Source organism: Pantherophis guttatus, chromosome 6, assembly GCF_059756535.1.
Source record: "Pantherophis guttatus breed Tessera chromosome 6, ASM5975653v1, whole genome shotgun sequence".
NCBI lineage: Eukaryota > Metazoa > Chordata > Lepidosauria > Squamata > Colubridae > Pantherophis > Pantherophis guttatus.
Genome location: NC_142068.1, coordinates 58,289,584 through 58,308,706, shown reverse-complemented (window position 1 = coordinate 58,308,706; position 19,123 = coordinate 58,289,584). Strand labels below are relative to the sequence as shown.

The 19,123-nt window shown below is 35.3% G+C and overlaps 1 protein-coding gene across 5 annotated transcripts in view; it reads right to left on the bottom strand.

Moving 5' to 3' along the window:
• The window catches only part of TACC2 (transforming acidic coiled-coil containing protein 2), a 169,213-nt gene extending 153,668 nt beyond the window's left edge, over positions 1–15,545 (bottom strand). For 2 of the 5 annotated variants that reach the window (XM_034436372.3, XM_034436374.3), the window contains exon 1: positions 1,967–2,108. The gene's annotated coding sequence lies outside the window, so the exon portion shown is untranslated. Of the gene's footprint in view, positions 1–1,966; positions 2,109–15,466 lie in introns of those variants that run through there. The other 3 variants (XM_087872970.1, XM_087872971.1, XM_087872969.1) reach the window with 2 other exon arrangements.
• Positions 15,546–19,123: the final 3,578 nt, after the last annotated feature.

Here is a 19,123-nt window from a genome sequence, read left to right as displayed (position 1 = left end):
ATGCCTTAAACATTGCACCAAAGTGGCTGTCAGTGTATATGTTACTGCATTATAACTGACAAGCGGTATACTGTCTCTGAGGTACAAATATGGTAGCAAATAGAGTTTTTTGTATCTCCTTGTTGCCATTTAGCAGTCAGTCAGATTTGGTAACCTGGGAGTGGCAAGTCTACAACTTCTACGTCATTGAATTTCTCTCTTATCTAAATAATTGGGCATTGTCACAATTTAGATTGTTCATGATGAGTCATTGTGAACCATTTTGCTTTCATGTAAAACAACAACAACAACAGCCTAGTTGCATAGTGTCGAATTTGAGACTAAACCAGTTTTCATATTCAGTTGTATGATGAGATGAGGGAGGAAGATTTGTACTTGGTTTAGTAAATCATGTTTTAAGCCTGTTTTTCTTTTTTAATTTATAGAACTTAAATTTGTTAAACTTCTGTAGTTAAACTGTGTGAAATAATATTTCTGATCTAGTAACCTGCCAAGTTTAGGAGATCATAGTTCATATAATGATCCTTTCGTACCCTAAATATTAAAGCGGTATAAAGCTTCATTTCAGGGTTTTCATTTGAAAGCAATTAGGTATCAACTTCATAAATTGGATCACCAATTTAAATTATCAACGTAAAAGCTCTTAATTTAATTGATTTGTAAAACTGAATCAATCTGATTTTACAAATTGGTTCAAATTATCAAATTGTATGGAACTAAATTCAGTTTAAATTGGAATAAACTACACACATCTGTTTAAATTACATTCCAGCTCACTTTGTGTAAATTAAAGTATATTTGTGCTTTTATATCTGATTAAGGTCTTTATCTCTTAAAATACAAAAACAGATAATACCAGATCAACTTGAAAAACTTTGTATCCTGAAAAGAAGATTGAAATTTACTCCGCAATTGTTTTTATTGGGTATAACCACGGATTGTACAGCATCAGAGACTAAATTGATTTAATAACAGCAGCAAGGCTGTTGATAATGCAACATTGGAAGAAGGATTTTTTGCCTACTATTGAGGAGTGGATATTGAAAGTTGCTAATTAAGCTGAAATGGCAAAAATTTCAGCATATTTGAAGGATTATACTCAAGAAAGATATATATTGGAATGGAGAAGATGGATTGATTATATTCAAAATAAGTATCAGACTAGAAAATATCAAATAGCTTATGAATTAATGTTAAATCTTAAAATTACGTTACCTATGGTGGAGTTAAGGTGCTAAGGGGGGGTTTGTTAGTTTAATTGTTAACTGAAATACCTTGTATTTTGCTCTGGGAAGTCGGGGGGGGAGGGGGGATAGGGGTTGGTGGGGGTGGGGGGGGGGTGAGAAAAGGGGTTGGGGAAAATTGTTGAAAAACTTTTCAATAAAAAAAAAAGAAAAACTTTGTATGTGCATATAGTATAATCTGGTTAAAATGAGACTGTCATTTGGTAAATAAACTATAAAAGGCTGAGTTAATACATTTCTATCAGGTAGAAATCATGGCTTACCTCCTATACTTCTAGGTTGGAGAAGGCAGCTATATCCAAAACAAACATTATGATGATTGAACCCAGTCAAAGCTATGCTAGTATCAGACACACACAGAAATATTTATTTTGGAGTAAACATTTAAGATCTATAATAAAAATAGTAATACAAATAGCTACTGTTCATTTCTGAGAATATTTTCTCTGTTCAGTTCCTTGCAGTCCATCTTGCAATGTAAAATCCTTTGGACTCTTTCAGTCATATTCTAACACACTAGAATTAGAATATTGCTATTCTTTTAATTTACATATATAGCGATCAATTTTAGTTTCCCATTCTAAGTTTTAGACAGGACACTTTTGAAGCATGCTGGTTTTATATAATTAAAACCATGTAAGCACTCTCTTTCCTAAATAATGCTCATCTAAATCTGAAACCATTAGAAAAATTGATCTCATAAGAAATTTTAGTACACTTACATGTGAGGGGGGGAGATATAATCTGGATCCTTTCTGGAATTCAAGCGCTTCACTCTTTTCCAGTTATAATGCTTCAGCCAGTTCTATCTGTTTTCCTTCAGTGCTCTGAATCACATGCATTTACCCTTCATTTAAATGACCCACCTTCAATTAAGCATAACCTGTTGAGCAAAGATGCTGACTCCACCCCAGGTACAGACTAGAATCAGTTAACACACTCAATAATTGTTAAATAAAAATAAAAGTGAGAAATATCATTCATGTGTTGGAGCTACAGAAAATGAGCCAGGATATTTGGTTATTTCCTATATTTTTACTTTAAAAATACCTCTGAAATTACTGGCAAATTACTTTTAACTACACTGAGATGGACAAAGGAAGACTCTCCTACGGCCATAAACACTATATATCTAAGAACTGTGAGCTGTTTAATAAGAAAAGACTGGAGCTTTATTTTACACAGGCCATTATATCTCCTGTTCATTATAGCACGGACAAAAATGGAAGACCAGCTAAAATTTGTTTCTAAGGCTGCTGCATTCAGAGAATTTACACCCATGTCTTCTGGATTGCAGTTTGGTACTTGAAGAACAAGTACAAAAAGAGAAAGAGTTTCAAGAAATCAATCTAACCAGGTCATGTTTCAGCTGTAGGCATTTGTGGAAAGTAAATAATAATTTGAAAGCTAGTTGAATGACTAGGTTGTGCATGGATTTGTTTTTCTTTTAATGAATTCGGCAATCCCTTCAAAAATGATTATCTTTTGTTTTGCTTGCTTTTGTCAAACCTTATTTTTTCTGCTGGAATTGACTTCCTGGTGAGTCACATTGGAAAGATGGAATATAAAAGCCAGAAACTCACTGAAATGTGCTGATGCAAAAAGCATGGCACCTGCTTTACTTGGTGACTTAATAGCTATTAATAACATTTAACATCAGCACTAATGAATACATGGAATCTGGACAAATCTTGCTTGAAGAACCAGCCAACAGAGATTTGCAGACTGGGAGGGGAACCCACGTGTCATGGGTGTGCATTTATAATCCCTGGGATTATACAGCCAAAAGTAAGCAGCCTATTGACTGAATTTTGGTAGTGTGATTTTTCAGTTAAAATGGGGGGGGGGAGAGGTTAAAATACTGCCATTCATATCTTAAAAACTATTACCAAATCCCTATGTTGTCCATTCAAATGAAAGAGGCAATCCAGTGAAACCTCCTTCTCTTAGTCAGTCAAGAGATTTAACTGCAACTCCGTGTTTTACACCAAGAGATTTACTATGATTCTTCAGTGACGTGATTTATACCTCACTGAAAAGCAAAAAGTGTACATTTTGTTTATATTTAATTTAACAATGAACCTAGCAGCCACTGTGATTTTAAGCCATGGTTTATGTCTTAGCATTAAATATAAACAAAACCAATCGCAGTTTAAAATATACATACAGTAGCTGTAGTGCTATGTAGAATAAAACACTGTGCAGATTTTGGTACAATATGGTTTACTTCTTGCAAAGTATGGTTCAGATGATTTGGTTCTTTCTTTCTCTCTCTCTAATCAGTAATGTAATACACTGAAGCTGTACCAGACATGTGCCTGCAAACATAGCACAATTTGTAGAAACAAAATTGCAACTATACAACTCCATTGATCTGGGGAGTGATATTTTATTTGAAAAGAAAATCCACTAGCAAATCACATGATTTTTGCATGCTCAGGCATGTTCTTTCCTTGTCACTGTCTCTCAAGATGCTCCCTAGCGTTGCCTGATATGAATCAATTAAACAGATCAACCTTTTCATTTTGACTCCTTCCAGAAAGAATGTCCAAAATGTTACTAATCAAAAAGCTTTATCTTACCCTTCTTAAGACTTTTTCCTCTAGAAAATGCATGTAGGCAAATTATTATACTTATCTGCAAAATACTAAAATTAAGAATGCAGATAAAATGAATATTCACATATACATTTGTTTGAGCAATAACTGAAAGAACAATGACCTACAACTGATCTGTAGTGGAAGGAAGATTCAGACCTATACCTGCTCCAGAATATTTGGAAGTAATACATTCATGGCCAGTTTAAGATGACAAAAAGCTGGCACTCTCTTCCCTGAAGCTGTTGGAGTGAGAATTGTTAGGATAAATTTTCTTCCATGTCACTTCTTCCACGAGGCTAGCTTAGAAAACATAAGGTAGAACATGTGATCTATGCTGCTTTGCCCAGTGATAAAAAGGAGTAAATATCTAAAACACAGAAGAAATCACCATGGCTGCCCATCACCTATGTGATTCAGATGCCACAAATTGCTTAATAGTAGGTATGACCCTGGATATACTTTAATGCCTTCTTCAATTTTATGAGAACTGCTTATCCATTACTGATTCCCACATGACTGAGAATTATTTCTAAATAAGCTAGCTTGCATAGACCTGCTCTGAATGTTTAGGAAAACAAAGTGATAGATTTCTGGTTGGCATTACTTCAAACGTCATGAAGATCACAAGTTTTAAAATTCCTTATGTAAAAAATAAGTATTCCTTACTCCTTGCAGACCGCATAATTTTGCTTTTTTTTCCCCTATAAGAATTTGTTTTTCATTGCTTTGTTTTTCTTCCTATGATAAGAGTGAAAATTGTCAATATCATGAGCTTATGGTTCTCCAGAAACTGTTGAGTTGGAGTTGTCTGCTGTTCCAATCAAATGGTGAGCAACATCAGGATATCTCTATCCTGGTTCCAGAACAACAGTGCATTCTTCACTTACTTACAGTAATTATAGCTTTCTTTAATACTACAGGTCTCACCAGTTCATTTCGGGATCTGCCTCATCATTGTGCTAAAGGAATAAACTAATTTTTAGCAATCAACTTCCAGAACATTGGGATGTATAATTTCCAACCATTCTAACCACAAATTAGCCACGTTGACTAGATGGAAACTATAATTCAATAATTTGTTTATTTCACTGATTTGGGGAAGTTAAAAAAGGCTGTCAAACCAGGGTTCCAAAAATCTGCATGGCCACTAGACTGAGGCAAAGATCTCTAGTAAAACCATATGGAATATGAGAATTTTATATAGAATCAATGAACATTGCTCGAAACACAATTTTTTAAAAGAATGTCCGTTCAAGTTTGAGAAAGAAGTTGATTTTTCCTCCTCCAAGTGAGAATGTGCAGAGAAATCTTCGAAGATAGTCTACATTTTACTTCCCTGTAGCATATGTACATTTTTTTTCATTGTATATTTATCTTTCCAGCAGTCTACAACTTCCCTGCTTCCCAGATGTCAATTAATATATATTCAGAGAAAGTCATAGAAGAATGCTTTCCATTGAGAAGGCTATTTTACCTAGGCAGAAAGAACAACCAGAAAGGCTTGAGAGCAGTGGTGTCCAACTTTGGCAACTTTAAGACTTATGAATTTCAACTCCCAGAATTCCCCAGCCAGCATGGCTGAGTAGGGAATTTTAGAAGTTAAAGTCTACAGTCTATAGACAGAAAATTTCCACCATCTCATGCCACCTTATTACAACCAAGTAAGTTCAAGATATAATGCCACCAAAAGAAAGTTGAAAACATCCTAAGAATAAGAAAAACCAAAGCTGCTTCTTCTTCTTCTTCTTCTTTTTTTCAGAGACAAAATCAGAAGGAATTTAGTTACACCCTTTCCAACTAACCAATTATATGGAAAGCTATAAGCTTTTGTGAGCTTTTGTGCCTATTCATAAAATTGGCTACTTGGAAAAGATGCTATCCTACACCTTCTGATTTTTATCACCATAGTCTGACACAGCTGTCCTACAGATTCCTAGGGAAAGACATGCTCAGGAAATGAGATGACACTCTTTGCCACCGTATTAACCGAGGGCCGAATCACTTTAGGGCTGTTTTACTATAAGTCACTTTCTGACAAGTATGCAGATGATAGTTTCCTCCTCCATAGCTGATTCATTCAGATGATTTCATGGCTACATGAACCTGTTCCTGGACAGCTTAATAAGAGGTAATTATGATTGCTGGTGGATGGAGCTTTATAAGTTACAGACAGATGGGTTTTGGTTTCCCATGAAGGTCAGTTTTCCAAGATGCAGTTACCTTGGGAGTGCTGGTAAAGAGACAGAAATCTTTTCAGAATGAAAAAAAGAAAGAAAACGGTAGGCATTTAATACTTAGGAGTTTTGCATGGTTATTTTAGAGAACCTCCTATAAATAACACTGTACATCATTTAGAAAAAACAAGTCATTTAATAAAGCAAGGTGCCTTGTGGTCTGTGATTTATTGCTTTAACGTCATTTGCTAACCAACATTATCACACTTTCTAATTGGATCATGAGGGTTATTTAAAAGAAAAAGGCTGTAGCCTTGTGAGGTGGAAATGGACAAAGCCAGCTTCTGTTGTCCCAGATGGCACAAACCTTCAGTGATTCAAAAACAAAATCTAATCTGCTACTCTAATGACAAAACTAATCTGGATCACATTTCCTATACCAGACCAGCTCTAGTTCTACTAATAGCTGATGTTACTATCTTTCAGTCATAAAACTAAGTTGCTAAAAGGGTCAGGCCATATCTGTTTTCAAAAGCTAAACACATTTAAGATTGGTATTTATTGACCCCCACATGTGTGATTTCAGATTTCCCACATTTTAGAGACTGTAGGAAATGTAGAAAGGAACCAGACAGATTACAGTCTTGAGGGACATTTGTTGTAAATCAGGACTGTCCAACCTTGGCAACTTTAAGACTTGTAGATTCAACTCCCAGAATTCCCCAGACTGGCTGGAGTTGAAGTCCACAAGTCTTAAAGTTGCCAAGGTTAGACACTCTATTGTAAATCTTAGTAGTAAAGAGCTTTTTTAAAGTTATTTGTGGACTTGAAGCAGGATTGAGATGACTTCAGGTTTATGGGATCTATTCTGATTTTTACAGCATCCTGGGATCCACAAAATGGACTTAGGTAGTAAGTAGCAGCTGTGAGGGAAAAATTTAGTTTTAGATTTAAGGATCAGGTTGTCCCTGAACTCAAGTTTAATTTAAGAATTTATTGCCAATATTGAATTGAATTCAGCCTGATCACATTAAAAAATTAGTCCCTTTCCTTCTACCCAGCTTTCAATATGCTAATTTACAAGGGATGGGACAAAATGTTGTTATAATTGTTATTACTAGATATGTCAATCTTTTCTATTTCAGATTACCTTCTTAGATCAGAAATATACATGTAGAACAGAGGTCTGCAACCTTAAACACTCAAAGAGCCATTTAGACCTGTTTCCCACAGAAAAGAAAACACCAGGAGCCACAAAACCCTTCCCGTGCGTGACTATTTCTTGAGTGATCACAAACCTAGCATATGTAGTTGAATTAAATGTTTTGTTTTCTTCTGAAACTTTTCTTTTCTTGGATTTATCCATGGTTTGCCTACCAGGGGTTGAAAAGCTCAAAAAATCATGTGATGGCGGTGTCGCACATTGACTGTTGTGATGCATATTTTGAGTGACAGGGAGCTGCAGCAGAGGAATGAAAGAGCCACATGCGGCTCCAGAGCCACAGGTTGCTGACCTCTGATATAGAAATATTCTCTATATTCATCACTGAAAAATCTATACGGAAGAATTTGCTGTATCATGGATACATCATCATAAAGAGAAAAAAAATGTACTCAGCAATGTCTGCTCAAAACTGTTTCACATACGGTTGCACTAAGTTTATTTTGGGTGTTGTGCTTTAATTTACTTATTGTGTGAACTTAGAAAATCTGTTTACTAACCCTCCTTTATGGCTTAGTCTAACGAGTAAAAACAGCCAACAGTGGCTTGTTCAAAAAGTATGGTTAACTTAAACTATGGCTAAACATAATATGTGATCTCAGCCACTGTAATCTGTAAGTCTCGCTTTTCCTACAAGAGCTAATTTTAGTTCAGAATGATACTGGAGAAATTTTGTTGTTGTTGTTGTTATTCCTGTCCACTTTTGCTAAACTTGTCCCAATCAGTTTACCATATTGTTATCACATGCTCATCTCTGAGCTAATGTGGCTGGTTTCATGAAAATTATTCTATTGCTAAAACAGAGTAACAATAATATAAACGTTTTGTAGGAACCTGTAGTACACTGGACTAGAGCACTGTTATTAACAGATTAACATCTGCTGCTTGCAATTACTGCAAGTTCAAATCTCACCAGGCTCAAGGTTGACTCAGCCTTCCATCCTTTCAAAGGTAGGTGAAATGAGGACCCAGATTATGGGGGCAATAAGCGGACTTTGTATAAATATACAAAAGTATGAAGGCTATTGTTTAACACATTGTAAGCCGCCCTGAGTCTCCGGAGAAGGGGGGCATATAAATTAAAGCAAAAAAAGAAAAGTACTTTTTCTTCCAATTTTCTGAAATATTGGCACTAATTGTGGCATTTCCTGCTTGTAAACAATACCCAGATTGTCCAGAAAAGCATCTCTTCCACAATACCCTTCTCTTCTGCAGAAGAATTGTTCCTAAAAATAGAGAAACTTTATCCTCAGACTTTAATAATTTAATCTGAAGAGGAGCCAACAATAGGCCAGACGTATTGGCTCTAATCCTAAAATTATCTATACCCATGAAATCCCTATTTTAAAATAAGATTCCAAGTCTCCAATTTTGCAGAACTGAACGTGATCTATATATAAGGTTAGAGCAATGCTTAGGTCTTCGGTGTTGACCTATTATTAATAAGAATTATTTGGACTGATTTTTATGTCTAGCTTTTTTGAGGACCATTCACACAACATACATACATTAAAAAAATTCATTTACACCTATACTGCTTTCCTTTTTTTCTTTTCCTGGCAGAAGCAAGTTGTAAGTCAGGATTCTGTATAGTGTATAGAGCAGCTAAAATTGGCAGTTACATGCCAGTTTGATAGGATTAAATGCATACATATAGTTTACATTTCAATCCTCTCATGGTTGCTGACATTTAACTTTCTCTTCCACATACCAAGACTTCAATTATTACATCTATTATGACATAAGTGGTTTTCTGCCATCACTATCTATATATTATTCTAAATCATGGGTGGACAAACTGTGGGTCTCATTGTTTGCCTGTTTGACTCACTATGGATGCTGCCCTCACACCAGTGATCTCAAATTGAGAAATTATCCCACCTGTGATACATTCTTCCATTCTTCTACCAGTAATTTGGTACAAGCTACCAAGTAAAGTATCTGAGAGTTGTTGCAATCAAGAATCCAGCAGGAATAATAGCAGAAAGGGAAACGTCATTTGTATTTTTTGTGTCTCGTAGTAATCCTGGTCAATATTGTGGTATTTCAGCTGTTTGTTAGGAGAAACAAACAACTGATAAAATCAGTTTGTGATGCCAGGGATCTCCACTTGGGTCATTGAAAGGAATGAAGGAATAATAAGGCTTCTGGTGTTTTTTTTTTTTTTTTTTTTTTTTTCTGAGATGACAATTTATTGCTTGAAAGGGAAAATCATTTTGGGCAGTAGTGGGATTCAAATCCCGTCATTATCAGTTCGCTTGTGGGCGTGTGCACTCTCTCTCTTGTGCGCAATGCTTCTGCGCATGTGCAGAGACATACAGGCAGAACCTCCTGCTGCTGCCACTACCGATTCACCTAATCCGGGGCGTACCGGTAGCAACCCACCACTGATTTTGGGGAACCAGACTCAAGTGTGTAGTGGCATTAATAGGTACATAAATAGAGGCAACAATGGGTACATTAATTCCTATAGGTTGGGTTTCTAAAAAATTCCGCACTTGACAATGAATTTGGCCCTGAGACCAGTATTTGGCAATCCCTGTTCTGGAGACTTTTAATTGGTATGACATGCCTAGAACTTGATATATTATGTCAGGTTCTAAATATAGTTTTCTCAAAAGCCTAAAGTAACCTTGGAAAGTTGTGGGCTTTATTTACATTCCCAGAAATGTTACACATTGTTGTGGTCAAAAAGCTAGCTATGAGCTCCCATAACTATTTCTTGAATAAGAACTCTGTAAGCACTTTGGGCAAGTGTTAAAGTTTGCCAGTGTTGAAAATAAAATGCTCCATCGTCTTTCTCTTAATAAATAAATTATCTTTTTTTCTTATGTCTGTTTAAAAGAAGTTAAGCAATTGTTGAAGATAGATTCTATAAACTTTCTGTTCAATGGTCAGTTTTGGCTCAGGACATCTGGGACAAACACAGCCTGCAAATATCGTACTCTAGATTTGTGAGTAACTATAAGATTCTCATGTAGAAAGTAGTTCAGTATAGTTATAATCTTATAGTTTGGATGTTTCACAGGCAGTTTTCCCTAAAATACATTTTCCCTTCAATATTTGCTTTGCCCAAGCCATAATTCAAACCATCTGCACTAACTACATCAGTTCCATTGATATTTACCCAGCTCCAATTTTTCGCCAATAAGCACTTCAAGCTACAAAAATGATGACATAAGTGGTGATTGTAGTGCATACATGAAACAGCTACCATACAGCAAGTAAGTTTGCCATTCACCTCAAATCAAATATTTTCACAGAAGCTGGTCCTATAAGCTGTTTTATTCAGTAACAAAACAAAACAAAAAACCCCAAGTTGCAAGATTGGAACTTCTCAGCATGCAACAACTAGTTAAGGAAAATATGTTTTCAATCAGAAGGGTACATGCTTTTTGGGCTAAAGACCACACATGGCTCTTGAGTGATAAGCCAACACCCACACTCCAAGAAGACAAGAGGTGGGGGCAAGACAAAACTAATTTCATTTAGTTGTCATTTATATTTAAGTAAAATTACAAGGGTGTGTGCTTTTGAATCATGAATTTTAAATATATTGTCTTTTTTCTGCCAGATTAAAAATTATAACTTTTTGAGTTTTCTGAGTTTGCCCTAATTTCAGTATCATTTGCATCCAATGCCTACACAGGTCTGCTCTGTTGTTGATAGATGAACTCATTCACTAGTGACAATAATATGTGAAAATATATAGGATTCACACCCCCCCTTGTGGTTTTTATGCAGCACCTTGTTCAAAATAGTTGTAGGAATAACTGAACACATGCAGTTTTCAGCTAGGTTTCCAAATTCCTGAAGTGGGGTGTTAAATCTTGCTGAAAACACAGGACTAATATCTTATCTTCCATTTCATTTGCCCTTGATCAAAACTCAGAATTAGGAAAAGCACTTGTCAAGTCCCAACTTGTCCATCATGAGAAATTTCATTAGTCAAAGAATGTGTTTACTTTAGATCTGCTAAGCAGTGTTCCTGATGCCTAAGATATTTCTTTCAAAGCTATATAACTCTAGTGTGCAGATTCCCGAATGAAATAAAGGGTTTTTCTATAGATGATTTCTATAGAATGGTTTCATTACTTCATCCTAAACGATAATCAGTGGACATGTTTCTTTTGCTTTACAACAGAAAGTTCTTCAAAAGAAAGGGGAAAAAATACAAACATGAACTGGGAATTGCAAAGAAAAGAAGAAAAAAGGGGCATGAATGGATTTTTTGTATTACAACATATGGAAAGAAGTTCAATGGCAAACCTACTTGCCAAGACTATGCAGTCACCAGTAACATATTAAATAGTACTTTTGTATGCAGATGTCACTTATCTGGTTTGTGTAGTAACATATCTTTAAGAGCCTTATTAATTGCACATTCAGAATGTTCTCATACAGTATTTAATGCTATTCAAAAATGTGTTCATATTAGCAACATTGTCTTGCATTTTTCACCCTATCAGTTCTTGTTCTGTTAATTGTATGTGGGAATGACCAGGGGTGGGGGAAGAAAGAGAGAAAGGCTGCCTAGAGAATCATCGGATAAGAAAGGGCATAGCCTACAGCTGCATAATGGGCAGAGAAAGAGACTCATAAAGAGCCTCCTTAACTTCTCAGGCTGTAAAAGAGATGGTGGGAGATTTGTACTATCCGATTTGCAAGGTTCTGTTAATGTAGCCTTATAATAAAGTACAATTAGCATATCTGGTTGTCTTTCCTGTCTGATGTGCCTGGGAAGACTGACATGTTCAGTATGATCTAGATAATATGTTTTCAAAATTGTTTTCAAAAAGGAAGTGATTTTACAATAAATTATCTCCTCTAAAATAATATATGGGAGGTTTTTTGTTTGTTTCAGGAGTTTTACATATTCCATTCCTTTACTAGGAATAAGGAAGTTTTGATAAATTTACTGTAAAATCAGTTGGAATATTAAAAGATAGAGAAAATTTATCAATTTTGTTTTGTTTATCAATTTTGTTTTGTTGGCACATTGGTTTAATGTGCCAACAAAATGGCCATTCCCCACCATCCAGTCAGAATTAACTGGAACTGCAATATATTTCAGTTCTTATGTCTTAAACTTTTGGAATAAAACAGACATAAGAACTGAAATATATTGCAGTTCTAGTTAATTCAGTGCAGCTTTTATTGATATACTGGAATATTTCTGGGATATTCACAATAAAATTTATTTTTAGCTCTTTGTCTTCCTATCTTTAGTATGTGCTCTTTTTGTAAAAGCAGTAATTAAGATATGAACTGTAACCCACTTGTAACTTTTCATGCAACTTAAGAGTTAAAATTTCAGATGCTATTTTAAGTTTCAGTCTATTGAATTCCTGCTCCTAATGCATAGTGATATAAACAAACATGGAAAATATTCTACAAAGCATTTTTAGAAAACAAAAACAACAAATGAGGTCCATGCTGATTTCCCCTCCTTTTACATAACTTCATATGAATTGTAGGATTCCTTCTGTTATTTTTCCTATTTCCCTTTGCAGTTTGCTAGGTTTAAACTCCTGGATTTCAAATATTTTTTAAAAAATTCAGTTTCCATGTCTGACATGTTTTGATAATAATTCAGCCATCCAAATGGAGGTACAATATAAAATGCTAAAAAAAATGAATATCCAATGATGTTACCAAGATCACTGCATAACTCAGCAGTTTGCTGTCATAGTTAGGGTGGGGTGGGACTGGAAGAGTCCAAGCAATAATTCCTAATTCATGAAACACAACTGCTTTCTCTCATTGTGTTTTAGCCTAACCTATTTAATAGTGATAGGATGAAATGGTGGGAAAAGAACCATCAGTTGTTATTAAATATGATGAATGTATGTTATTTTAAGCTAAGAATGTCATATATTCAGGTTTTTGCAAATATGTCACCCTTTTTAATCTTTATGTTTTTGTTCAATTAATTTTTTTTCTGATTTTGCTTTTCTTTTCTTTTTCTCCCCTAACAATGGGTGCACAAAATGGCACTCCTGTGTCTTGGGCATTCATCTAGCTTCAAAACATAAAATTGTTTTAAAAATTATGAGCAAGGTCTAAGTACTTAAAAGGATCATTTAACACCTGTCAGTTGAATAAACATCAGTAATGGGTCTTGTACTTTACCCAGATGAAAACCAATAATTATAGAAAGTGTATTATACCCTTGCAAGTGTACACATAATCTATTAATGGGTTTTTATTATTTCAAGTTTTCAATTTGAAAGAATAGAGGTTGCTTCCAATTTGAGTTTTTATTCTGCAGTCCCCTTGCCTCATTCATGATATGTTATAAGGGAGGCAGTTAGTGATTTCATAAACTAACCACATCATTTTCTGTGTTTTTCAAATGTTTTCCCATCTTTTTTCTTACCAGAAACATCCATGAAAAAGATGTAAAAGAATAGTATAGAACGGGGTTTCTCAACCTTGGGAACTGGATGGCTGAGGAATTCTGGGTGTTGAAGTCCACAAGTCATTACCTGATACAAAGAAGGTTAAAGGTCATCCCTTTTGGGGTTAGGGGCTCTTATCACCTTCACATCACACCATTCATCATTTCAATGGAATATAGCTCAACCCTTAAAGTTCCCAAGGTTGAGAAACCCTGGTATAGAAAAAAAACTTCTCCATGTAACATGATCCTTGTGACTCATTCCATGCACTTGCACTGGATGAAGATACTTTTCTACCACATGACTTATCAATGCTGATACATATTTGTCCCCCTTTAACACAGTGTTTTCTTTTGTAAAGTTCACAAAGGGTATCAAGATGTAGACAAACCACAGCAAGGAAGAATTGTCGCCTTGCTGGAGACTACAGGTTGTCCTTGATTTACGACCACAATTGAGCTCAATGGCTAAGTGAGACATTTGTTAAATAAGTTTTCCCCGTTTTACAACCTTGCTTGCTACAATTGTTAAGTGAATCACTGCAGTTGTTAAGTTAGCAACAAAGTTGTTAAGTGAATCTGGCTTCCCCACTGACATTTTTTTTGTCAGAAGGCCACAAAAGGTTATTACATGACCAAGGAACACAGTAGCTATCATAAATATGAGCCAGTTGCCAAGGGAATTTTGATCGTGTGACCAAGGGGATGCTGCAATGGTCATAAGAGTGAAAAATGGTCATATGTCCCTTTTTTTAGTGCCGTTGTAATTTTGAACAGTCACTAAATGAACCGTTGTAGGTCGAGAACTATCTGTACTATTATCAAAGTCAGTGTTTTTTAATCTTATTAACTTTAAGATGTGTGGACTTCCCCAGACTTCCCCAGCCAGCCATGGTTACTAGAAATACTGAATCTATGTTACTATTTACTTTGAGAAACTGAAAGCTAAACTAGATAGGACTTTGTCTAAATTAGGACTGCCCTTCTTATGTAACCAATGCCTTGGTTACAATGCCTGATTAATGCCTTGGAGGAAAGGTAAATATAAATTTGTAACAAATACAAAATAATGATAATGTTGAGAAAGACACCAAGTATGGATAATCATTTTCTTCCATCCATGATACAAAGATTTAAAGTGTAGTTTGAATATTCTATATTGCATGGAATTGATTTTAATAAACTTCAGAGGTTATTTCAATTAATACAGGATACAACAAAATTAACAAGATGACGAGATTTAAATATTGGGATAAAAAGCCATAGAGACTACAGGAATGTGTCAGTATTTTTATTTTTAAAGTATTCAAGGTAAGAAAAAAGAATCATATATTTTTAGCACATACTTTGATGGATGGAAATCAAAAACACCAAGCATAGTACTGGGGTTGGAAATGTTTTCTTATATTTTACTATATTATGTGACATTGAGAGCCAACAAATAAACTCCTGAAAGTTGATAAATAATATGTTTAAGTCTCTCACAAGTTAAAAAGAATCACTGGTATAATCCTACCCCTTTGGAACAGTTACATTAGCATACCTCATGTTACCATAACATTCTTATTTGACTTTATGACACATGGGACCATTACTCCAATTATATATGTTTTAAAAAATTAAAAAGTACTTTCTGCTTTGATCATCAGGTGGGCTAGCAAACAAATAGTCTGACAATGATTGTAAAATGAAAGTTTCAGTCAGAAATACAAAACATAAAACAAAGTCTTTTTTTTTTTTGGTAACACTGCAAACTTGAGTTGATAACATGCATCAAGCTTTCTGTGGTCAAGGATTTATAAAAGTGTGATTTAGGATGTACTTACCTAGTCTTCCTTCCTTAAACTAAAAGAGAGTCTTCCTTAAACTAAACAGAAAGAGAGAAGTCATTTTCCCAAGTCCTTCACTGCCTTTCACTCCTCTGTGATGGGATCCCTTTCCCCCTGGATCACATGAAAGAGTTCTATTAATGTGAATTGGCTTAGGTTTGAGAACACAGGACTGGATAACACCGAAGGGTGAGGAATCTGACCCGGGAGCTCTAAGCTGTAATACGTCACTGTTCTACAGGAGCCACAGGAGCTGTCGGCTATTTGGATGAGAAAACATTACAAAGAAAAGACCTAGCTATCTTTTCAGGTTCTGCAGGCTACCACCAATGTGCTGCAGAGCTAACTCAGGTGCTGGTGTATCCTTTTCTCTCACATAGTTTTAATGGATTTTTTTTTTACTCTGTATATTTCTGATTTCTCACTCTCTCTCTGCTGTATACACACACACTTTTATAGGAATCTAAATATCTATATATTGTATCTCTAAGTATATAGAACAACACACACACACACACACACACACACATGGGATAAAGGTACAGTATTAATAGTTCTATTAATGTTTCTATGGAAACTAATCAAGGAGAGAATTAACCGAGAATTGAGAAATTTCCTGACAGTTAGAACAATTTATCAGTGGAACGACTTGTCTTCAGAAGTTGTGGATGCTCCAGCACTGGAGGTTTTTAAGAAGAGATTGGATAACTATTTCTCTGAAATGGTATAGGGTTTCAGACAAATGAGCAGGGCCGGGTTGGATTAGAAGACCCCCCTCCCCAAGATGCCTTCCAACTCTGTTATTCTGTTGTGCTATAAAGGGGTGTGTGTGTGTGTGTACATGCATATCCCATTTTGTCTGCTTTAAAAACCCTGTCATTTCCTCATCAAAACTTAAAGTTTACATGCATAATATTGGGTAAACATATGATGCAGCAAAGGTATTCTCACCAAAACTCTTTTCTGGAGAATCATATATATCAGTTATGAGAGCCAGTGTGGTGCAGTGTGGTTAGATGCTGTTACAGAGTTGGGGAAACCCTGGTTCAATTCTATCCTCAGCCATAGAAGATCACTGGGTGATTTAGGAACAGTTACTTTCTCTAAACCTAAGAGTGGCACGGTAGCCTAGAGGTACAGACACTTGCCTCATATTCAGGAGTTGAGAGTTTTGATCCTAGGCAGTGACAGATGTTTCTCTATTTGGGTGCAAAGAGAACATATCTGCTGTGAAGTGAACTCCATATAGGTGTCAGATAGAGCATCTGGCCAGTAAATACTCAGCTCCATTCAGTTGCCCTGACTCCATCCCAATACAAGGGATTATAGGATTATAAAAAACAACAACAACCCCCCCCCCTCTCTCAGTCTCTACTACCTACCTGAGAGGATTATGGTATGGAAAAATGAAAAGAGATCCAATATATATCCAATATATCCATGAGCTTACAGATAAAAGGTACAGTATAAATCTAATAAATAATTATTCCTAAAAGTTGACAGTACATGATTGAAACATCCCATTATTTTCTACAGAAAAGTTATTCCTCAAATGCCATTATTTCATTTTTTTAAATTAAATTGGCCTGATACACAATCTTCATATAAACTTGATCCAGGCTGAATGATGTCTGGCTTGTTCTTGAGACACACTATCCTTTCTCCCATTGCATCCTTCTGATACTATCAGAAGATTATTCTTAGTTTATTTTTTTTAAATCCAGTTTTGCAAATAGGAACAGCAACTGCAAGTCAAATGCATTTGTCAAGGCATTTATCAAACCAGAATCAGATTGCATGCAAGGATAGCTGGATAGAGCTGGCCTGTTTTTCTGAAACCAAGAGGCCCAGAAAACTGTGCACTGTCATGAGAGGAACAAAAGGAAAACAAAAAGAAATTCCTTCCTTCAGAGGGCTTGTGCCAGAAGCAAGAACTTATTGTCTTAAAAAAATAATAAAAAGACAAGCTTTTGGTCCATCTGGGAAACAATTTCACAGTGGAAAATTAGTACAGTTATTTTATTATTCATTGATGTAATAGTTAATTTATTTCATACATTTTAAACTTTATATCTCTGAAGAGTTGAGGGTTTTTAAATTAACAGAGTTTTTAAAAATGACGAGATCAAGTAGCAATTAGAGTATAATTGCTAAAAATACACATGACCTTTCAAGCACTTACTTCTCACAATACTATGCTCTGGTATAAAACTCAGTGCTTACAGTAGTTGTATTTAAAAAGTCTAGCTTTTCAGGAAAAACATCTGGTTGTGAAATCATTGTTTCCATAATATACATGGTTTAGTAGTGTAAGTGTAGCCCTCTATTGTCTGGTCAAACCAATTTTTTTTTCTTTCAAGTTATTGAAACCCTCCTAGTCTGTAAACAGAGAGTATTTCTGGATAATGAGAACAGCTTCTCTGTTAATGCTTCAATATTATTAGCTCCTTTCCAGGCCTGGTACTCTGACAACTGAATAAACATAACCATGGAATGAGAAAGTGATTGTCTGTAGAAACTGGTAAGCCTAGGGGTGCAGTAAAAGAGATGTGGCACTATTAGTGCAGGAAAAACACTATTGCAAAATATTTCTCCATATACACTGCAGAGTAAGGCATTTAATTGCAGTAAAAAAAATTCATCTGGAGGCTCATTATGCACATTTGTAATAGAATAGTTAGTTTGCTTCTCTAGTTAGCAATGGAGATTCAGTCTCAAGTAATTAAACCTGAAGAAACTGCACAAAAAGAAGGATTTATAGGCTATACTCAATCCTAAACATATCAGCCACAGGTTAACACAGCCTTTCTCAACATTTTTGCGGAGGAGCCCTTAAAATAACTTTCATCGAATACCTGTGTAGGGGTGTGTGTGTGTGTACATGTGTATGTACAGGAGAGAGAGACAAATATATATAAATCTATAAAAAATATGAAACCTCACAATACAATTCACTTCTAACCTCAATTTTACCACATGTTCAAGAAATGCAATGTGGAAGGCTGACACCTAAGCCACAGCACATAAAAATTTCCATTACTGCAGGTATAGGCAATGTACAGCATGCAAAGTTATTTTTTTAAAAATTTCTTTTCAGTCACAACTTTTTGTGGAACCTCCAGCAATTTTCCATGGTGCCAAGAGTTCTATCAAAGCCTGGCTGAGAAAAGCATGTCTAGCACATTGTATTATTTCAACCTACTTGATTAGTTGTTGATTTAAGGTATTGTGCAAATTCCCCCCAAATAGAGGATATAAATAAACTGTAGTTGAGTTAATCATGGATAATGAGCCTAGCACTGTGTTTTGCAAGTCCAGCCCATTTGAATAAGCTATAGTTCAGTGTGTCATGCAAACCAGACAATTGTATTAATTCAGAAAACCATTTTCAACGAAACCTTGGTTTGTATAAAGTGCAAACAAAGCCTTATTCATAAATCATAAAATCTTGATGATGGTGCTCATAACCAAATTCAGAGACATTAAAATGGCATCACACAAATGCCAATATTAAACATTCCCATCATGACATCTGTTGTAAACACATAGAGTAAATCACGATGACAATCTCACAAGTATCAAAATTCCTCCCCACCCCCACTCCTAGTAGATGCTGGTGGCTTCTGAAAGCACATTTAATCACTTTCCAGTATG